Source organism: Alosa alosa, chromosome 6 (genome assembly GCF_017589495.1).
Source record: "Alosa alosa isolate M-15738 ecotype Scorff River chromosome 6, AALO_Geno_1.1, whole genome shotgun sequence".
Classification (NCBI taxonomy): Eukaryota; Metazoa; Chordata; class Actinopteri; order Clupeiformes; family Clupeidae; genus Alosa; species Alosa alosa.
In genome coordinates, this window is record NC_063194.1 from 27,315,887 (window position 1) to 27,338,506 (window position 22,620).

At 43.4% G+C, this 22,620-nt stretch overlaps 1 protein-coding gene across 1 annotated transcript in view; it reads left to right on the forward strand.

Moving 5' to 3' along the window:
• Positions 1-17,037: 17,037 nt before the first annotated feature.
• kdm4ab (lysine (K)-specific demethylase 4A, genome duplicate b) overlaps positions 17,038-22,620 on the forward strand; it is a 73,948-nt gene continuing 68,365 nt past the window's right edge. The window contains exon 1 of the mRNA XM_048245633.1: positions 17,038-17,116. The gene's annotated coding sequence lies outside the window, so the exon portion shown is untranslated. The remainder of the gene's footprint in view (positions 17,117-22,620) is intronic.

A 22,620-nucleotide genomic window follows, 5' to 3' on the forward strand; every position in this document is an offset into this window, starting at 1 on the left:
GCGGCGCTGAGCTCTCTTCGCCAGTGATGCAGTGTTGGTGGTCCAGGAGAGGTCTTCACTGATGTGCACCCCCAGGAATTTGGTGCTGCTCGCTCTCTCCACCACAGCACCGTCGATGGTCAGTGGCAGGTGTTGGGTGTGACCTCTCCGGAAGTCAACAACAATCTCTTTGGTCTTGCTGACGTTCAGCAGGAGGTTGTTGTCCCTGCACCACGTGGTCAGATGGTGGAGCCTCCAACCTGTATTGAGTCTCGTAAGCCCTTGGTGATGAGACCCACCAGAGTTGTGTCGCCAGCAAATTTCACTATGTGATTGTTGCTGTAGGTTGCAGTGCAGTCATCGTCAGCAGGGTGAAGAGCAGCGGACTGAGCACGCAGCCTTGGGGGGCCCCTGTGCTCAGTGTGATGCTGCTTGAGGTATTGTTGCCAACACGTACTACTTGGGGCCTCTGACAGAGGAAGTCCAGTAGCCAGTTGCAGAGGTAGGTACTGAGTCCCAGTTTGTCGAAGTTTGCAGATGAGTTGTTGTGGTATTATGGTGTTGAATGCAGAACTGAAGTCTATAAACAGCAATCTCACATATGAGTCTCTTTTTCCAGGTGGGTGAGGGCTGGGTGGAGGGCAGAGCAGATTGCATCCTCTGTAGACCGCTTGGCTCGGTATGCAAACTGGAAGGGTCCAGGGTGGGGGAGAATGGCTTTGATATGTGACATGACAAGCCGCTCAAAGCACTTCATGATGATGGGTGTCAGTGCCACAGGGCGGTAGTCATTGAAGCAGGATGGAGCAGTTTTCTTGGCACAGGTATGATGGTGGCAGCTTTGAAACATGATGGGACGATGGCTTGCTTCAGGGAAGTGTTAAAGATGTCTGTGAAGACATCCTTAAGCTCCCCGCGCAGTCCTTCAGCCGCACGACCTGGGATGTTGTCTGGACCTGTTGCCTTACGGGTGTTGATAGCAGCAAGTGTCCTCTTCACGCTGTCGGCAGAGAGGCACAGGGGCTGCTCATGTAGAGGGGGATGGGTCTTCTGTGGGCAGGTGCTGTTTTGTGCTTCAAAGCGAGCAAAGAAGCGGTTCAGGTTGTTGAGCAGAGGGATGTTGCTCTCACAGCTCTGTGGGCTGGCTTGTAGTCCGTGAGGGCCTGAATGCCCTGCCATAGGCTTTGTGAGTTCCTGCTGTCTTTGAAGTGGGTGGTTATCTTGTGAGTGTATTCCTTTTTGCTTCCTTGATGCCACGGGACAGGTTGGCTCTCGCTGTTTTCATGCCAGCTTCATCCCCAGCTCTGTAGGCTTTGTCTCTGGCCCTCAGCAGCCTGAGGACATCCCCTGTCAGCCATGGCTTCCAGTTAGCCCGAAAGTGATGATGTCTTTTGTGTGGGTCACATCATCGATGCACTTGGTGATGTAAGAGGTTACAGTGTCTGTATACTCCTCTATGTCTGTCCGGTTGTTGTAAGTGGCTGCCTGCTTAAACATTTCCCAGTCTGTTGTGTCAAAGCAGTCTTGAAGAGCATCGGAGGCTCCCTCAGGCCACACTTTTACCTGCTTACTTAACCGGTTTGTTCGCTTTTACCCTTTGTCTGTATGCGGGCATTAGCATAACAGTGATATGGTCTGAAAGTCCAATGTGGGGAGGGGGTGGCTTTGTATGCTCCTTTGTGTGTAGTGTAGACCAGGTCCAGGATGTTATCTCCTCTTGTTGGAAAATCAACATGCTGGTGTAGCTTTGGAAGTACAGTTTTTAGATCAGCATGGTTAAAATCTCCAGTGAAGATGGTGAAACCGTCTGGGTGTGCCGCCTGTTGTTCACTGACAGCCTGGTACAGTTCACTAAGAGCCGCGTTCTTATCGCTGTTGTTGTTGGTAGGCGGGATGTATACTGCGACTAGCAGAATCGCAGTAATTTCCCTTGGCAGGTAAAAAGGACGGCACTTTATGATCATAAACTCTGCCAGTGGTGAGCAGTGTTTGCATACTACTACAGTGTCCGGCACCATTCGCCACGGATGTAAACACAGATTCCTCCTCCTCGTGATTTACCTCCCTTTACAATGGCCCTGTCTGCTCGATAGCATGCTAGCTGCTCCAGTTGTACAGCAGAGTCCGGAATGTTGTCATTTAACCAAGTCTCAGTGAAGACGAGCACACAGCAGTTACTTACTGTCCGGTTCGTTGATCTCAGCAGTCGTATGTGATCCATTTTGTTGTCCAGTGATCGTACATTTGCCAGGAGAATGGATGGTATGGCTGGGCGAAGTTGGCTGGCCGCTAGCCTGGCCCGGACGCCCGCGCTTGCCCCTCTTCTGCTTCCTCGCACACCTTCCGACGCTTTCTTTCGGGAGGAGTAGCAGGCGCAGTCCGGTGTTGTTGCAGGCGGAGTAGTCCGAAGTTCCTTTAGCGCCTCTGTTGCAAAGTCCAGAACGCTGCAAAACTTGCTTTTGCAGATGTCAATTAAAAACTGCCTGCTGTACTTGTAGTACGACGTAGTAAGACAAGACGAACACGTAAAACTTTCGGACAAACACTTTTTAAACGAACAAAACACCGTACGGTTGGGACAGAGAGAGGTCGCTGCGTGTGTACGCGCCGCCATCTTGGAAATGGAAGTGTGGTGTGATGTGAATACATTGAGCCAATCATATTGTGTGTTGTGAAGACATCGTGCCAATCATGTGTTGTGATCTCGCCGCTGGAGCAAGATTGGAACTTGCGCACGCGCAGTTCGACCCAAAGACTGTGCCCGATGAGTGCCCATAAAACGTTGGTATATGGCCGCCGAGTGGAGGGACTTGCCTAAAAGGACTTTGACTGAGCCTAGCTGGTTATGACTGTGAACTCCCATGGTGCTGTGCAGTGTGTGTGTGTGGAATGTTGATGTTGGTTTTAGTGAGTGTAATTGCGTTTACCTTGTCATGTATGTGTTAGCTTGTGTAGTCTTCCTTTATCCAATCTATATCCCATATACAATCTACCTTTTATTGGCAAAATTATTGAAAAAGTAGTCTTTAATCAATTAACCACCTTTCTAACATCAAATGGGTATTTTTATTACTTTCAGTCTGGTTTTCGGGCAAATCACAGCACTGAAACAGCTCTCATTAAAGTTTTCAATGACATACGCCTCAACACAGACTCAGGTAACACATCAGTCCTAGTGCTACTGGACCTTAGTGCTTTTGATCACAATATTTTACTACACAGACTAGAACACTGGGTTGGATTTACAGGCATAGTTATCATCTGGCTAAAATCATATCTACAAGAAAGGAGCTTCTTTGTTGCCATCAGAAACTGTACCTCAACCAACATCCTTGACCTGTGGTGTTCCCCAGGGGTCAATCTTGGGGCCACTATTATTCAACCTCTATATGCTCCCACTTGGACAAATCATCCAAAATAATTTGCTTTCATATCATAGCTATGCAGATTTACAAATTACTATATCATATAGTAATTTGTAGTAAATATATCATATCATAGCTACACAAATTTACTTAGCTCTGTCACCAAACGACTATGGTCCTCTTGAATCTATGTGTCAGTGTATAGAACAGATCACCACCTGCATGTCTCAAAAATGTTTTCAGCTGAACAAAGAAAAAACTGTAATTATATTTGGTAAAAAGGTGGAGAGTTAGGGTTGCTACTCTCCTTGACACAAAAGGGTTGAAGGCAAAGTATACTGTTAGAAATCTTGGTGTATTAATTGACAGTGATCTAAAATTCAACAGCCACATGAAAGCGATAACTAAATCAGCTTTTTACCACCTCAAACTCAGAGGGCTGATGTCAAAACATGACTTAGAAAAACTCATTCATGCATTTATCTCCAGCAGGGTTGATTACTGCAATGGACTGTTCACAGGCCTTCCTAAATAGACTATTAAACAGCTTCAGGTGATACAAAATGCAGCAGCTAGGATTCTAACAAAAACTAAAAGAACTGACCACATTACTCATTCTTAAAGGCCGTGTTGCAGGGTTCATTTTCCAACGAATTTGCTTGTTGGTAATAAACAATTAAACTGTTATCCACTGTATTTGATGGATATATATACGGAATATAATACGAAAAAGCAGGTACTATTTCACAGCGTTTGAAGTGATTTTCCTTCCCCCCACAATGCATTGCATTACATCACCTTGGGGAGGCTACAGACCAAAGCCCACCTTGAGACCCTTGAGAGTAACGAGAGAGGAGTAAAGAGAGACGAGTAAGGGATTGTTCAGCAGTAGATAGCGCAGATTATAGATAAATAGATAGGCTATAGATAGCCTAGATATGTATATAGACAGGTAGATAGATAGCTAGATAGATCATGTCATATGCTGGTCACGGGGGGAGCTCCTCGACCAGCGGCCAAAATGCACTCGCTTCCCTAGTTACTGCAGCTCTCCACCACAGTTTCCATCGGGACGGCACAGCCCACACAAGCACCTGCAAAACTGCGACTTGCCCATATTATCTCCCTCTTTGGTAAGCCGTACCCTGACGATGTCAATGGCAATCAATCACGAGTAGTAGTTATCGAAAATATTCATGCTGAAGACACGACCAGCCTAATCGGCGGCGGCTAGAAGCTAAGTTTGCAACAACAGGGGTGGCTCACAGGTGGGACTGGAAAGTTAGCCCATAGCTATCATGATGCTTTATATTCTGATCTTCTGACTAAGTTTGCCCGGTAGCCTACTTATCTGAACTAACGACATGATCACTATTACTAGACATAAAGAAAATGTTGACTTTCACTCGGTGCTGTTCATTGACAGTAACAAAAAAAGTGTTGTAACATTATAAGCATAATGCATTGAACTAAATAGGTGCATTATGTAGCCTCATAACGAGGCCTCTCAAATTCAGAAAATTGCATTAAACTAAAATCGGAAAACATTGTTATCTTTGTTAGACCATAGGGTCGTTGTCATATAAATGCTGTAACGAAATTCAAAGTGTAAATATACAAACTTTATGTTGAAAGTGTAACCGCGACTGTTTCCCATAGGAATGAATGTAAAACATACCCTCCAAAACGAGACCTCCCGAAATTCAGAAAAAAATTACTAAATTGATATCAGGCACCGTTATTACCATTGGTAGATCATCGGGTAGCTGTGATATAAATGCTGTGACGAAATTCGAAGTGTAAATATACAAACTTTATGTTGAAAGTGTAACCGCGATGTCCATTGAAATGCATTGAAATGAATGAAGCGCAGATCATGTAGTTCCCAACGTGACGTCATCACCGAATTGCGTAAAAAACCCCCGCTAATGCTAAAAACAACAAAAACTGGCATTTAACACCATTTGGAGACATTTTTAAAAATGATATACCTATATTGAGTGCTTTATGTACCCATTAATCAACAGTGGTGGTTAACCTGCAACACAGGCTTTAAGGCCTTGCACTGGCTTCCAGTAAGGCACAGAATTTTGAAACACTATTATTTAACTATTAACTAACTATTATAAACTATTGCTTGTTTATAAATCAGTAAATGGAGCAGGACCTATAAATACCTATCAGACATGCTTCAGCAGTACACACCTTCTCATCCTCTCAGGTCCCAGGTGAAAAACCTGTTAGTAAAACCTACTGTTAGAACTAAGCAGCTTTATGCGGCTCAGCTCTGGAATCAACTTTCGGATGACATCAAAAAGGCCCCAACTGTAGCCAGTTTTAAATGTAGACTTAAGACCAAACTGTTCTCAGATGATTTCTGCTAACTGCGCCGAATTACAAATTCTGAATCTGCCTTCCCAGATAGCAATTTCCTTTGGGCCGGATCCGCATAAAAGCCTTTAGATCCGCCTGTAGCGGACATACGGTATCTGACTGTGGGCCAGGTCTACTCCTGATACAGGTTTCAGCTCTGCTAGCAATGCTGTTTTATCACCGGTTTACAGATTTGTCCCAGGTCCAATTTCCGCAACTCAACTGGAAGTCAGGAGATACGTTTAAAATACAAAACACTGATTTGGCCCAAACCTGTGATACGGATATAAGCCGAAAGACCATTTTTTCACAGCAGACCCAGGTGGTAATGATATTAATTAAGGTGCTGATTCTGCTAAATTGACTGTCCTTTCCCTACTTCATTGTCAACTGGCTGCTAAAGAAAAAAAAAGTATTTTGGAATGGCACAAATTTAGAAACCATGGGGGTGCAATGGCCACTTCATTTCTACAGTAAGGCTGGAAAAGAAGATATAGTTGGCTCAATATTGATCATATGTTCGTTTCATTATTTTTATTATTACCTAGCAGTGGTAAAAGTAGTCAATTGTTGTTTGTGTCAGATCTAACAGTGCTATAAAACAACCCCATATTCTTGCCACGCATGCAGAAGTCCAAGCAGTAATGTTAATCAAGGATCTTTGGTTTGCTCACTATCAATCTTTTGACATGATTTGCCAGCCTGGGGTTGGACTAGGACAGCCCAACTTTTCAAGGTAGTAGGCTATCTGCTTTTTATCTCTGTTGGTTTATTCAGAGACAACAACAAGCAACCGAAATATTGATAACTTTACTATTATTTTCCAGCAACAACTAGCTTAACTTAAGCAAAACAGCCATCACAATAACTATTTTGGAAAAACAGTGATAACGCTTAACAGGATCAATGATGATAAAAACGAAAGTGTAATTGTCAGGACCCTATTTGCAAAAAGGAATAAATGGCTAATGTTTATTTTGTGTTGTTTCAGATTGACCATGGAGATGACTGAGGAGGACAGCCTGAATATCGATGGGAACAGTGGAATTAACACCTAACTTAAACTTTGTCTGGGATTGCACTTCTACAGCCAGGTTGTTGAATAAAAAAATAAGACACTTATGTGTAAAGTTTTTTACCCTCCTTGTGTTTGTAGCCTAGCTTATGTTTATCAGTTGAGCTGTTGGGAAAACGCTACTTAACTTTAGCCTGGGTGAACCTATAATGAACCTGTTAGCAAATGTGTAGCAAACAGATTTTTCAGGATAATTAGCCCTAATTACCAATCACATTTCACATGTCAAATAAAGCCGGCTGATGTCTGATAAACGGGTCCGTACCACACACAATAAGCGGACCCGTATTGCATATGATAAACAGATCTGGAACAGACTACCATACTGAACTGGGCCAGTCTTAGCCCTTATTGGTACCAGATCCGTCAAACGGATCCAGACCAATTTTGGACCGATGTGCGTTTGGACGCCGGATCAGGTCCATTATGCAGATCCGTGCCGGACGTTGTGGTAGGTGTGGCCCAGTTCCGTCCCAGTGTATGTTTGCTATCTGGGTTGATAATTATTCTACCTTGACTTTTATTACTTTTTTACTACTTTTGCCTTTGTTTTTGCTTACTAATTATTCTTTATTTTTAAATGATTTTACCTTGTGTTTTATGTTTTCTCTTTATTACGATCTTTACCTTTTGAACTATTCTTTGACTATATTGCCTTTCTATGCTTTCATTTGTTATTATTGTTTGGTTTTGTTTATGTAAAGCACATTGAATGACCTGTGTATGAAATGCGCTATATAAATAAACTTGACTTGACTTTAGGTTGTACCTCATGTGTTTACCCCGTGTATTGTATGTGACTACCCTGTTTGTGTATCATGCTTGTTTGATTGACCTCCCTTGTGTTACCTGTGTAACGGGGTTCGTGTGTTGGAGTGTGTTAATCCAATAAATTGATTCCGAGACAAACTTTGAGATTTGTTACATTGGTGTCAGAAGTGGGATGTCGACCCCTACTGGACGTGAGGAGAAAGCTGCAACCAATGCCCCGGCGATGATGAGTTTCCTTCCCAGACGGCCACAGGAGGAGAGGAACCGGGCTGATGGCAGCATTCCGCCACTGGAACTCGCTCCACACGGGAGTGATGGAAACCGTCCGGTCCCCGTTGCGACGGCGGCAGAAGGGCGCTCCAACGTCAAGTTGCCCCCCTACAATGGTGAGAGGCCGCTGGCGACATACCTGCTGGGCTGGCTCGGCCAAACAAGAGGACTCTATGTGGACTGCACGCTAGACGGGACTCAGTGTTGCGCCTTGATCGATACTGGCTCCACCATCTCGCTGACCCAGAGGCTGGGAAGAGACAAAAACGCGCATCACAACAGTTACCGGAGAGCGAGCGGAACTGTATGGGCAAAAAGTGGTGTGCATCAACGGTGAGACGGCGGGCCTTCGGCTTTGGTTGGCTAGCATTCAGGATGAGTGCATTCTCGGCCTGGACATGCTAGAGAAATGGGGGGCTGTGGTGGACATTTCTCGGTTCACACTACATTTGGGGACGAGCAGCGTAGTGTTGCACACGGCGGGGAAAACAGAGCATGAAGTGCGGAGAGCTGGCCCGTGAAACGCAAGCCCGCGAAAACAACAGGTCTCATCCAGGTCCGCTTGCTGAGTCCGCCAGGGCTCAGCTCACGCCAACCGGGTTGAGCAAACACCACTCTCCGCTCAGAGAGCGCTGCCCTTTGTAGAGACAAGACAAGCCATAAATGAACTCTGCACTCGTAGCTGTGAGGGGCTGAGTGAAGCACAAGGCAGCAAGGTGTGGAGGCTACTAGCAGTGTACATCCACATCTTCGCCGCAAGAGATGAGGACTGCACCTGAACGAGCCTGGTCCAACACGATAGTGAGGTTGTATATGTATCCACTTGAGCACACTGAGGAAGGCGCTAAGCCGAAACGCGTCTGTGCAATAAAACACATATATGCAAAGTGCGGTCCCTTTTTTTCTGAGTTAACATTTAAGTTTGGCCAAGCACTCTCAAACTGAGTGAAGCCTGCTCCTACCATATACTTTATCCAACACGATATCGACACTGGAAATGCCCGGCCCATCCGACTTCAACCTCACCGCTTACTGTTCACCAAACGACTAGCAGCTGAAGAAAAGATCAAGGAAATGGCTGCGGCAGGAGTAATAGAGCCAATCAGTAGTCCCTGGGCTGCGCCGGCTGTACTTGTCCGGAAGAAGGACGGCTCGTGGCGGTTCTGTGTTGACTACAGGCGCCTCAACCAGGTGACCCGGAAAGACTCCTACCCCCTCCCTCGCTCCTGATTGAGCTAGCCCCGGAACCTCGGCCGAAGACAGCGTTCACCATCGGGCAAGGGCTGTGGCAGTTCCGGGTACTTCCGTTCGGCCTATGCAACGGGCCAGTGAACTTCGAGCAGCTGATGGAGCGTGTCCTGGCGGGCAGTCCACGAACATGCTGTGTGGTTTACCTGGACGACATCTTGTGTCATGCAACAGACTTCACCGGTGCCATAGGAAATCTGGAGAAGGTGTTCGACGCCATACGGGGTGCTAGGCTCAAACTGCACCTATTCCGGAGGCAAACCGGGTTCCTGGGCCATGTCGTGGGGGCTGCCAGAGTGGCCACCGACCCAGCTAAGGTGGAGACGGTGAGACGTAGCACTGCCACCGGAGGGAGGAGAGGAGCCTGGCCGCGGCTCAACCGGAACCCACTGGTCGACTACAGGCTGCATCACTGCTGGAGAGCCGCTGTTTTCAACGCTCGCCAGCAGCAAGGCGAGTCAGATGGAAAGGCATCTGGGGGGTATTCCAGAAAGCAGGTTTACTGGCTTAAAGGGACACCAGGCAACGTTTTTGTGTTAATTAATAATCTTAGTAAGTCGGTATATGGTTAAATGACTCATTACGGGGCGAATGAAGGCTCTCTCGCCCGCCCTACTGCCTGTAGAAAGAATATGCACTTGCAAGTTCGGTGTATCCTACCCGCCGACCGAAGCAGGATCAGTTTACAGCACAGAGGCAGGCGCTAGAGATTGTTGCAAACGTGTGTATAATGGCAGAGCCGGCGAAGAAGCAGCGAAAACCCTTGACGGAAGACGCAAAGAAAAGGAAAAGAGCTTCAGACCGAGCGAGGGGGAGTTTCGTAGAGAAAAAGCATCAGGCTTGCCTGGTGTCCCTTTAACTGGGTATGTTAACCCAGAGTTAGCGGTAAAGCTGGAATTTCAGTTCCAGAACGCTCAAATATGATCAGGCTATGTAAGTAACTATGGTAACATAAGCTCTGAACTTAACTGGGTATGTAAACCCAGAGTAAACGGTAAACCTGGGATTTCAGTTCCAGAAAGCTCAAAAATGATCAGGCTATGTAAGTAACTATAGTAACATAGTTACTTAGGCTCTGAACTTAACCTGGTAGGGGGTAGGTTTTGTTCAGGTTATGTTCGGGTATTTTCAGCCACGTTCAGCCAGGCCGCTGTTTTCACACTTGTTACACAATGGCGTTTCTTTTTGAGGAAGGTCCAATTGACATTGAAGCACAAATCATTTTGGCTATTCACTGTGAGAGGGTGATAAGACCACGACATGATATCCTTTCTTTTCCTAATCAGTCCCTCCAGGAATTCGCGATGTTGCGATTGCAACAATTAACGCAAATTCAGCAAATCCTCGTGAATTCTGGGCGACCTCGCAATTTTGTCCAAACACCGCAACTTTTTCGCAAATTTGACCAATCATCATGGTTTCCCGTGAAATTTCACCTACCACAACAGTCCCTCGTGCAGAATATTAAGTCAGATGCCACACTCACTTCTGCAGACACCAGAGACTGCCCTATGTTCACTCCTCTGCAGTTTTATAATGACAATAAATAGAAGGCTAACGTTAATGATCTGCTTTACTTGCGCATCTCTCAACCTGGTGTTGCTAACCTACCTAGGCTATGAAAGTAATTAAGGCCTACTTTTACTGACATTTGAGTAGGCTACAGTATGCAACCCATTGGCAAACGTTTACACCTGGAGATGTCTTTTAGCTCGTGTCATGTTTGCTAGCTTGTGGGCTCAGTTGTGTAGTGCTACCAAAATCATAGAAATCAATAACATTGCAAGACATTTACCTCTTCTGTGATCCAAGAATGATTTCATTCGAGTTATTTTTTAACATTTATTTTAACTAATGACATAGAAACATCCCGAATTCCATCCACATATCGTAATGCACTATGCAAAAGTTATTTTCACTGTGAGTGGCGAACACAGTGAGATGCAAGCCTTCCAATCCACTTAGAAATGTAATTACGCTACTCTCACGTCCTTAAAGTGGCAGGCAGTCAATTAGACATACACACCACCAATGTAATAACATTAAAGATAAGTGTAGTCTAATAGTTTAAATCAATATAAAATTACTAGATACTTAGTTGGCTATTAGTAATTTATGCAAGTCACAGAATATGAATTGTTACAAATATATGAACTTAATATGAATTACAACATATATGAATGTATTTAAACATGACATGATGCCATCTTTTTAGGGGGCTGTCTTTTTTGGACAGTTCTACGAAAGGTTATACTGCTTTGTGAATTACCCCAGTCAAAGTATTTACACAAATAAAGTAGGCCTACCTTGATTTTCTGTAACCCTTACTATTTACCTTTACTTATCCTTTTTAATAAGCATCAAGAGGATCAGTGTGATTTTCGTCTTACTAACCTTAATTGCCCTCAATTAAAATAATAAAAAGAAAATCGCAACTATTTTTGTAATTTTCACTTCCTCCCGCAATTTCTTCGCAACAAACAGCTAAAAACACTGCAACTTCCATCGCAATTTTTTAGAAAAGTTGTCGTGAAATCAGGCATTTTAGATCGCAACAATCTCAAAAAATCCTCACGAAATCCTGGAGGGACTGCCTAATGAGTTTTTGCGAGAGCGCTACCGTTTTTCTGCGGAATCTTTAATATATTTAAACAACATTCTCCATCCCCACATTTTGAACGTTACGCATCGTGGATTCGCTCTCAATAGACCTCTGAAGTTCGCCTACAAAAAAGAACCAAAACGGCCATCTTTGCCCATATAAAGAGATCCGGTTGTTAATTGAAGCTTACTACCCATGGCAAGTTGCATTGCAAGTTAGCTCTGGGGTAGCAAAAATCTAAGTGTGCCGCCTTCACGTACCGGAGATCACAGTATCCACTCGAAGGCAGAGGACAAAAGTGTGTTCAGGAAAACGTCTGCATTTCAGACTTTTTCATCCCCGAGACGAGAGTTTAACAGGTGCGATAATTAAAAATCTCCATGTTATTTTCCCATAGGAAAAATCGCCAGATACCGGATGTCAAAGATGGCTGCTTTTTTGTAGGAGAACTTCAGAGGTCTATTCTCTCCAAACGATGTGCATCGCTCTCCGTTTTTTTGCCACCGGGAGTTTTTTGTACAGTGTTGGAGACGCAGAGCATATCGGCAAGGCAACTGTTTGTCGGGCGGTACGTCAAGTTTGCCCTGCGCTAAAGCGGTTCATGCGCAACTTGTTTTGCTGGCCACAAACCTACGAGGATCATCAAAGTGGACTTTCACCAACTGGCAGGTCAGCAGCATTTTTCCAAATTTGCAACGAAATTATCTTTGCTGGTGAGCTTTCAATTAATGGGCCTTGGCTATTTCAGGCTTTCCAAACATCATTGGCTGCATTGATGGGACGCAAGTGCCTATTAAAGCGCCATCCATAAACGAGGCAGATTATGTGAATAGGAAAGGTTTCCACAGCATAAATGTCCAAGTAGGTGTAATGGATAGGCTATAGGCCACTTTTATTTTTTTAAGCTCTGTTAATGTTGTTGATGTTTAAAACACATTTAATTTTACTAATTGCCAGATGATATGTGATGCCTCATACCTTATCACAAACGTGGAGGCGAAATGGCCAGGGTCAGTACACGATGCCAGGATGTACCGGGAATCTAATTTGAGCAACAAGTTTCAACGGGGTGCGTTACGTCTTATGCAAATAATCAGATCCACTTTAGGCTAATTAATGTGTAGACTCTAACTTAATGTTATATGTGCAATTACAGGAGAATTTGATGGGTATCTTCTGGGGGATGGAGGATACCCATGCCTTCCGACACTCATCACCCCATACCCTGATCCGAATCCTGGAGTGCAAACCAGATTCAACGTGGCCCAAAGCAGAACAAGAGTTCAAATCTAAATGACTTTCGGGATTCTCAAGGAGAGATTTCAGTGCCTGCGTGGGCTGAGGGTCAGTCCTGAGAGGGCATGTGATATCATTGTTGCGTGTGCCATATTGCACAACATTGCAGCGTTGCCCAATGAATTAGTTCCTGATATTGAGGAGCTGGTACCCGAGGAACACATTTAGTAAATTGATATCAGAGATGGTCAAAGAATGCGTGATGAAATCTGTCACAATCACTTCAGTTAGAAATAAAAAAAATGCACGTAAGACTGTTTGTCACATTTATTTGCCCATTGCGTGTTTCATGCAATGGGCATGCGCCTTGCGCGTGCAATTTTATTCACACTGCTAGGCAGCCTGGATTCTATGGATTTCGTTTTCAACGAAGGAACCAATCACAGAACGGAGGGAGGGCAGCAAGACGATGACGACACACCGAAGCCGTTATGAGCTACGTACAGACGCATTTTATAGACATTCGTAGCGCCCAATGTCTCTGGTCATTCGTAAACCACGTTTCAAATATGAGAAAATTAATGTCTAGTTCCCAGACCCCATCTCAATGAGATGAGGTCTGACGTTAGCCAGGCTAATGCACTGACAGAAAACATGAAGAAATTATGCTCTAGTCTCTGCACAGCCCATTTCTTTACCTCAATCTTTACTTTCAAGTATCCATCTCCAAATCTGCCTTAGCAATTTGCCTTTGGAGATGGACCTATAAAGTTCCTTTGCAGACATCTGAAATACATCCCAGTCATGTTCAGCATTGGAGCTAATGCATGTTTAGACCAATTATGGTTGACCAACTATGGTTATTTCTTACGTTTTTGTATTCATTAGGCCTACTCGGTGCCGGATCCTCCACCGCAGCCACGGTCTATGAATCTATGACAAGGTAGTCTAGTATAAGAAAGCCTCATACAAAGCAGTCAATATGTAGCCTACTCTCTACTGAATTTTTGTGCTTCTGACATACATATGCTATCCTAAACTTACGCATTTACGCGGTCAGCAATTCTCTGTCAAGCAAGGTCTCGTTCCTTGGCAGACGCGCACGTATTGCTTTTTTTAGTGATTATATGTCTTTCCTCCTCGTACGCCTCGAGCAGAACTTGCTGCTCCGCTTCGGAAAAATAGGCTGCTCTGTGCTTTGCCATTTTTACTCATGGTTTCATTTCAATTGAGGTAGCAAACAGGAAGCCGAATTGCAGTTTGAATTGTGCACAACCCTGCCCCCCGTCCCCCGCAAACAAAAAAAAAAACGCGTAGACAATATTTGTCCCTTTCCCGGTTTTAGCCCCGTGCATTGGTCAGCAAAAAAGTAGCCTACATAGCATAACGACATCCACATGCAATAATACAACAACAACGTCTACAATGACCTATTCATTTGAACAACTTGATACAGCCCTATACAGACTGCCCCCCCCTCTCCCCTACATACACAACCCATTATTTCATCAGGAAGCTTCTCCAACACACATCCCCAACATACTTACAGCACACTGCACCCCCCCCAACTCCCCCCCACCCCAATACACAGCACATTGTCTCATGAGGAAGCTTCTCCAACACACATATTGCCCACTGCCCTCTCCCCACATACACAGCACACTATCCCATCTCCCTTGTCATCCCCCTAACACACACACCAAGACCCCTGGCAGTTGGATTAGCCCCTTGAGCCGTGGATCTGCCCAAGGTTTCTTCCTTGGTAAGGGAGTTTTTCCTTGCCCCAGTTGCTCTTGGGTGCTCCATGTTGGTGCCCCCCCCAATCCCAATCCTCCCCCACCTTTCTTATGCAGCCCTTGCCACTTAATCTACTAAACCCCTCTTCTACTGCACTTTTTACCACCCCCATAAATGCACAAATAGGCTGACACCAGACATAATTTCACTGCATTTCTTACTTCCAGTAACTATATGCATGTGACAATAAACTTCCTTGTATCCTTTAAACAGCTGTAATCCAGGCTAATCTTCTGACAAGCACACCAATTGCCTACCTTGTTCTTGCCCATCTGGAGTAACTCCTAGTTTTGCTGCCTCCACACTTTTTGTTTTCGTTGTTTAAACTTGTGATATCCATGATGAGTATTGAGTTAGTGAATTAGCTCAACATTGTGTGCTGATAACCATATATAGATAGCCGAGTAAAAGAAAACAACAAGTAGCCTAGTTGCGTGCCTGCGTGCGTATTCTGTCTCCTGCTCGGACAAAATGTGTGTGTGTAGCCTGATGGCATGCAGCTAATGGGATACTGTGCATAGTTTGGAAGGTATGGTGGGGCAATTTGGTGTGAATACACATTACACACACACACAAGGGAAATGTTCTCTCGTTGTTGTGTAGCCTGATGGTACGCACAGTGCGTACGGACGTACACCATGCAGGCGCGCCTGCTCATGATCCTCCCCCACTACCACCGAGCACCCTCTCATCGAGTTTGTGCTCGTCAGAGCGCACCAGACTGTGATTAACAGTAAATGTTCTCTCGTTGTTGTGTAGCCTGATGGCATGCAGCTAATGGGATACTGTGCATAGTTTGGAAGGTATGGTGGGGCAATTTGGTGTGAATACACATTACACACACACACAAGGGAAATGTTCTCTCGTTGTTGTGTAGCCTGATGGCATGCAGCTAATGGGATACTGTGCATAGTTTGGAAGGTATGGTGGGGCAATTTGGTGTGAATACACATTACACACACACACAAGGGAAATGTTCTCTCGTTGTTGTGTAGCCTGATGGCATGCAGCTAATGGGATACTGTGCATAGTTTGGAAGGTATGGTGGGGCAATTTGGTGTGAATACACATTACACACACACACACACACAAGGGAAATGTTCTCTCGTTGTTGTGTAGCCTGATGGCATGCAGCTAATGGGATACTGTGCATAGTTTGGAAGGTATGGTGGGGCAATTTGGTGTGAATACACATTACACACACACACAAGGGAAATGTTCTCTCGTTGTTGTGTAGCCTGATGGCATGCAGCTAATGGGATACTGTGCATAGTTTGGAAGGTATGGTGGGGCAATTTGGTGTGAATACACATTACACACACACACAAGGGAAATGTTCTCTCGTTGTTGTGTAGCCTGATGGCATGCAGCTAATGGGATACTGTGCATAGTTTGGAAGGTATGGTGGGGCAATTTGGTGTGAATACACATTACACACACACACAAGGGAAATGTTCTCTCGTTGTTGTGTAGCCTGATGGCATGCAGCTAATGGGATACTGTGCATAGTTTGGAAGGTATGGTGGGGCAATTTGGTGTGAATACACATTACACACACACACAAGGGAAATGTTCTCTCGTTGTTGTGTAGCCTGATGGCATGCAGCTAATGGGATACTGTGCATAGTTTGGAAGGTATGGTGGGGCAATTTGGTGTGAATACACATTACACACACACACAAGGGAAATGTTCTCTCGTTGTTGTGTAGCCTGATTACACCATGCAGGCGGCGCCTGCTCATGATCCCTCCCACTACCACCGAGCACCCTCTCGCCGAGTTTGTGCTTGCTGTGATTACCAGACTGTGATTAACAGTCAGATCTTACACAGCCCTGCTCTGATTTGACCAAAAGTACAGGGAGCTGTGGATTTTTGCAAAACAAATAACAGGCTCTAGGTGGAGGTAGAAGTGCGTTATTTTTCTTCTTCTAAAAACGGCTGATTTATGTTGTTCTGTCGGTGCATAGTGTCGGTTTCAGTGAATATGATCAAAAAAAACTTGCCAACTGCAGCTTTAAACTAGCTGAATAACGTTTCCTTTTCTAAAGCCAGAGCTGTCGTTTCTGTTAAATGATCACTAGAATGTTTTATTTCAATTAAACATAGTGCTTGAAATGCAAAAACAGAGTGAAATAACATTTTGTAGTAGAAACAGTATATAATGGAAACGTATTATAATTGGAAATGTATTATTTTAGCAATAAAAAAGTACCACCCTGTTCTCCCCCGAAAATTCTCTGCCTGTATCTTGCCTTGCTTACGTCCATACTATAGATGGCGATATATGCCCTATCTGACATTCGATCCAAATGAAGAAGAAGCCACACACATTATGGACGTTGTTGAAGTGTAGAACGAAAGCACAGTCCGACTATTAGCCTACATTGACAGACGTGAAGGTGAGTGGAACCAACTCGAGAATGTATTGTCGAGTAAGATTCATTTGTTAACTGTAATGTATGTGTCCTTGAAATTTTGGCATGTGCAAGCTGCCAATGCAATGCTATTTTGTTAGTTAACGTTGACGTTAACGATACCTGGCATTTCCCTCTCGCGAGGTCACCCGTCACTAACTAACTACTGATATTGGTGAGAAACACATCTTGCAAGTCATTTTAAAGAAGTCAGCAGCATACTTCTTGGAAATCCAATCAATGTAGGCCTATGTAGTTTTATCCATCCGTTAAGATGACGTTTCTGGTTGTGTCGATCTTGTGCAGATGTTTCGAAAACAGTGCAAATGTTGTTCTGTGTCGATGACCAGGGCGAAGTGAAACAACATCTCTTTCCAAACTAGCCTACTACGCCAGAGCCTGTTTACGGAGAGCATGTTAACTTATATTGTATCGAAACTGGTTGCATTTCACCCATAGTTCCTCTAGGGGCAATCACGAGGGAGTGCAAAATGAATGGGAGCTATGGGGGCTTGTTCTGTTATCCGACCCCCCATTTCTGTGTCTTTCTGGGGGGTATTCCTTCCAGAAAGCAGGTTTATTGGCTTAACTGGGTAGGCTATGTTAGCCCAGAGTAAGCGGTAAACCTGGGATTTCAGTTTCAAAACGATCAGGCTATGTAAGTCACTATGGTATAGGCTCTGAACTTCTGAACTTAACTGGGTATGTGGTGCATGATGGGCCAGACAGGGTCCTCCTAGCCCTGGCCTGCAGTGATGGAGCAGTGACGGCCATTCTCCAGCAGAGCAGATAATAGTGTGTGTGTGTGTGTGTGTGTTATATTAGGGATGTAACGGTATGAAAATTTAACCTCACGGTTATAGTGACCAAAACTATTACAGTTTTCGGTATATCACGGTATTTGTGTGTTTAATGTGTATAAGTGTGTTTAATATGTTCAGAAAGCACTGATAGGCCTACACAAGCTGAAATAGTTTCAAAAAGTGTCCCGTTCACTTTTTTCTTCATGTTTAATTGGCTATGTGCTTACCCTACCATAACTTGGAGTTTGCTATTTCTGTTATTTGGATCCAATGAGTGAGACCAAAGTAAGCGTTCAAAATAAAACTTTAGGCTACTGTTTTCTCCTGATAACGTGAGTGGAATGGATTTAATGTGGACGTGAACATAAAAAGATGCAGAGTGGCTACATGATACAGTGCACATTTTGCGGTTAAAATGTTCTGCCTTTTAAAATCAGGTGTAGCCTATTCCGAATTGTAGTTAAAACCATCAATTAGACAAAATAATCAGTAGGGTACCAGTTTTGTTTCATTGTACCAGGCCTACTGTATGTCAAAATCAGGCTCTGATGAAGCTGGGAAGGATTAATCACACCGTTTCCACGCCGTGGTAATCAACAGTGATAATCATGATATTTGAAATGAAAACGGTAATTGTTATCGTCAACATTTTTATCGCGGTTTACCATTATACCGGTAATCGTTACATCCCTATATTATATACCTGGGATTTCAGTTCCAAAACATTCAAAAATGATCAGGCTATGTAAGTAACTATGGTAACATAGGCTCTGAACTTAACCTGGTAGGGGGTAAGTTTTGTTCAGGTTATGTTAAATTATGTTCGGTTATTTCAGTGCATGTTCAACCAGGCCGCTATTTTTACACTTGTCACACAATGGCGTTTTATTTTGACGAAGGTCTGATTGACAAAGAAGCACAAAATCATGTTATATTCATCCGTGCAATTCATCGTGCGAGGGCGATAAGACCATGATATCACATGATAGCCTATCCTTTCTTTTCCAAACCAGTTTTTCAAGGGCGCAAGCATTCTCCATACCTACATTAAGCATGGTGGATTAGAAGAATAAAATAAATCTTTAATGTAGGCTAGCTAGCCTACACCATAGTGGACATTTGTCTTTGGCTCACCAGACATAGACAGATGGACAAACAACATCTCAGATACATTGAAGATATAATTAAAACAAGTACAATACAAAAAAGGGAAAACATATAGAAAATGAATAAATAAGTTAAAATATAGACTACATAACAGCTCAGCCAGGTATGTGTGTTGTCACTAAGTTTGGTTAAGAATGTTGATTGCATTTGGGATAAAATCGTTTTTTAATAGGCTACAATTTTTGACTCTCCAAATTATGTTCATCGACGATCGCTCTCCGACTGGGAGTTTTTGTAGTGTTGAAGACGCAGAGCATATCGGCAAGCTGTCGGTCGGTGCGTAAAGTTTGCCTTGTGCTAAAGCAGGTGCAGCTTCATTCGTTTACCTGGACACAAACCCACGAGGATCAAGTGTCGGCATCACATATTAAGGTTCCAAATGTGCACCGACAATAGGCTGTCTTAGCTGGTGAGCTTTCAATTAACAGGCTTTGGCTTTTTCAGAATGTCCTTAAGATCGAATGGATAGGTCATAGGCCACTTCTATTTTTGGATGCTCTCTTAATGGTGTTGGTGTTTAAAACACATTTTTATTTTAATAATTGCCAGATGAGATGTGATGCTTCACATCTTATCACAAACGTGGAGCCGAAATGGTGGGCCCAGTAGGCCTACACGATGCCAGGATGTACCAGGAATCTAATATGACCTAATATTTCAACAGGGTGCGTTAGGGCAGGCCTACACCTTACTAGAATATTATCAGATCCACTACAGACTAATTAATGTGTAGGCTGTAACTTAATTAATTATATGTGCAATTACAGGAGAACTTGATGGGTATGCTACTGGGGGATAGAGGATAGGCTACCCATGCCTTCCGACATTCATCACCCTTCAGATGCTGGAGCGCAAAGGTTTAACTTGGCCCACAGCTGCGGAACCCGCGTTAAAATAGAAAATTACATTTGGGATTCTCAAGGGCCCACTCAATCTGTGGCAAGGTAGGCTAGTTTAAGAAAGCGTCATTCAAAGCAATCAATACAATACGTAATGTCCACTGAATTATTTAATTGTGCTTTTGACATTAATAGGCTATCCTAAACTTATGCATTTACACACGGTCAGTTAGGCTATTCTCTGTCAAGCAAGGTCTCGTTCCTTGGCAGACGCTCAGCTATTGCTCTTTTTTTGTTATTACAGTTCTCTCCTCCTCGTAAGCCTCGAGGAGAACTTGCTACTCCGCCTCTGAAAAATACGGTGCTCTTCGTTTTGCCGGTTTCACTCATGGATTCGACTCTCAATAGATGATGCCTTTAGAAGTTCGCTGTGAATGCGCAGAACTCTAGGTTAACTAACACAGGGTTAATTGAACTAACTGGTAACTGGTGTTTTGGAACCGACGGCTCGGGTTTAGTCGCCACAGGGCCTGTCCCAAGGAGAAAAAGTATTCATTTGAAACACGTGGGGAAACTGAACAGTCTAACCAGTAGACTATGATAAACTAGCAAATTAAGCTACTTTGTTTACAATATTTCCAGGCTTCAACCAGTGCTGCTTTTCATTCAGTCTTACGTGCACATTTATTTATTTGAGTGTTTTTCATGATTGTGTTGCTATTTCTTTTCCCTGTTTGCTTTGATTGATAACTGAGGTGATTAAAATCAGAGGAAGGTTAAGTTTAAAATAAAAGTGTTTAAGTTGAACTTTTTTTTCTTCTGGTTGTTATCTGAAATAGATTTTTTTTTTAAAATCAATAATTATCGATATCGGCTGATATGAAATACTTATATTGTTTCAGCCATATCGCCCAGCCCTAGTCTCAACCCTATGGAGTTTTCTGATGCTGAGGAATTTTCAAGGAGGTACCGATTCAACAAGGAATCTGTAATAAGATGAAATAAAAAAAAATCATGGCAGCGACCTGATTATCTTTAAAGGTGCTCTAAGCGATGTCATACGTTTTTTTAGGCTAAAACATTTTTTGTCACTTACAGCAAACATCACCTCACCATCCACTAGTTGCCTGTGTCCTGAATACACTGTAAAAAAAAGCTATCTCTTTGGACAACCCAGGCTCCAAAAACGGCCACAAAAGAACTTGGGCAAACCTTGCTCATAAAAACATAACAAACTGCTCCAGCAAATCACAGACAAGATGTGCGTTTAGGAGAGTTTCAATTGCACGGGAGGGAGGGGGAGGAAGTAGCGAGCTAGCTCTCTGTTTTGTTTGAACGTCAACAGAAGTGACGTTACCCAGCATCGCTTAGAGCAGTGTTTCCCAACCTTTTCTCCTTGAAGGCCCCCTTGCCTGTGTCTAAGACAAGCCAGGGCCCCCTACCCGAACTCTTACCCGCATACACACACAAAAAGAATAAAGTGATTAATTACAAACTTTTATTTGCAAAAATAAACAGCACTCGTAGGTTTTTTCTATTTTTCTCCTTGTTTTACACTGTATATAGACAAATGTCTTCCTTTTTATGTTATCAGGTGTATCACTGACACACACACACACACTTTCATTTTTGACAACCAAACAGAATAGGTCCAACTCATTACAACAGAAAGATAACGACTCATTGTTAAGATCAGTATCTATATAGTTTTCTTTCCTTCTGTTTGTCACCAGGTGTATATGAACAGAAATAATAACTTCAAAGACATTTAACCATGTCTCTTTTCGTGAGGGCTAAACATGAAACTTTAACAGTTTTCCTTTAACAACTGAACAGATGTACAGAGTGGACACACACATCTACCTTCTTACATAAGGAAGATAAAGATAGACTTTCAGAGATGTATTGCACCTAGGCCTATATATACAGCTCTGTCACAGCTCTCCTTCAAACAATTAACTTAAACAGGGGACTTAAACAAGTTTGTTGATATTCACCTGCACATCATATCAACAACACAGGCTGGGACACAGCTTTACACATTTATGTGTATTAATTACAATAAACATAAATAACAATAAACAGGTTATTCCTTTGTTTTTTACTCTGTGCCAGTTTATTCATTCATAAACTAATGGCCACCTTGGGCTTGCATACCTTTTACCAAGGATGTGATATCAGGTGTGATGGTTGTGACTAGGGCTGTCATTTTTGTGAAAAAATCCTGTTGGATTTTTGAGACATAAGTGTTCATTGAATCGATTGTAAAATCGATTTTTCATGTCTAAAGATGTTTCCATTTTCAACACTAAATATAGGCCAATCCACAAACAACAACTAACAGGCATTAGGACGAACGTAAAGAGGGCGCTTGTAGACGCAAGCCAGCAATATTTCTGATGATTTATTGGTGTGAAGTTTCGTGCACAATGACAAACAGGAGTGTAACATTCTCGAAAAACAATAAGCCGAGTGGACTGCCATTACATCAGTGACAAACATGACTGCAGGCTTCAACGTAGCTGTGTCTGTGTTTACGATTAGAAATGTCAAACAAATTTCGCCTACAGTACGTAGAACTCGATTGCACAGTTTGCGTAGCCTACCGCTTTGTTCTTCTCCATAGTTTGATATACCAAAAACCCGAAGTAGGCCTACTTCCACATCAAACTCAAGTTAT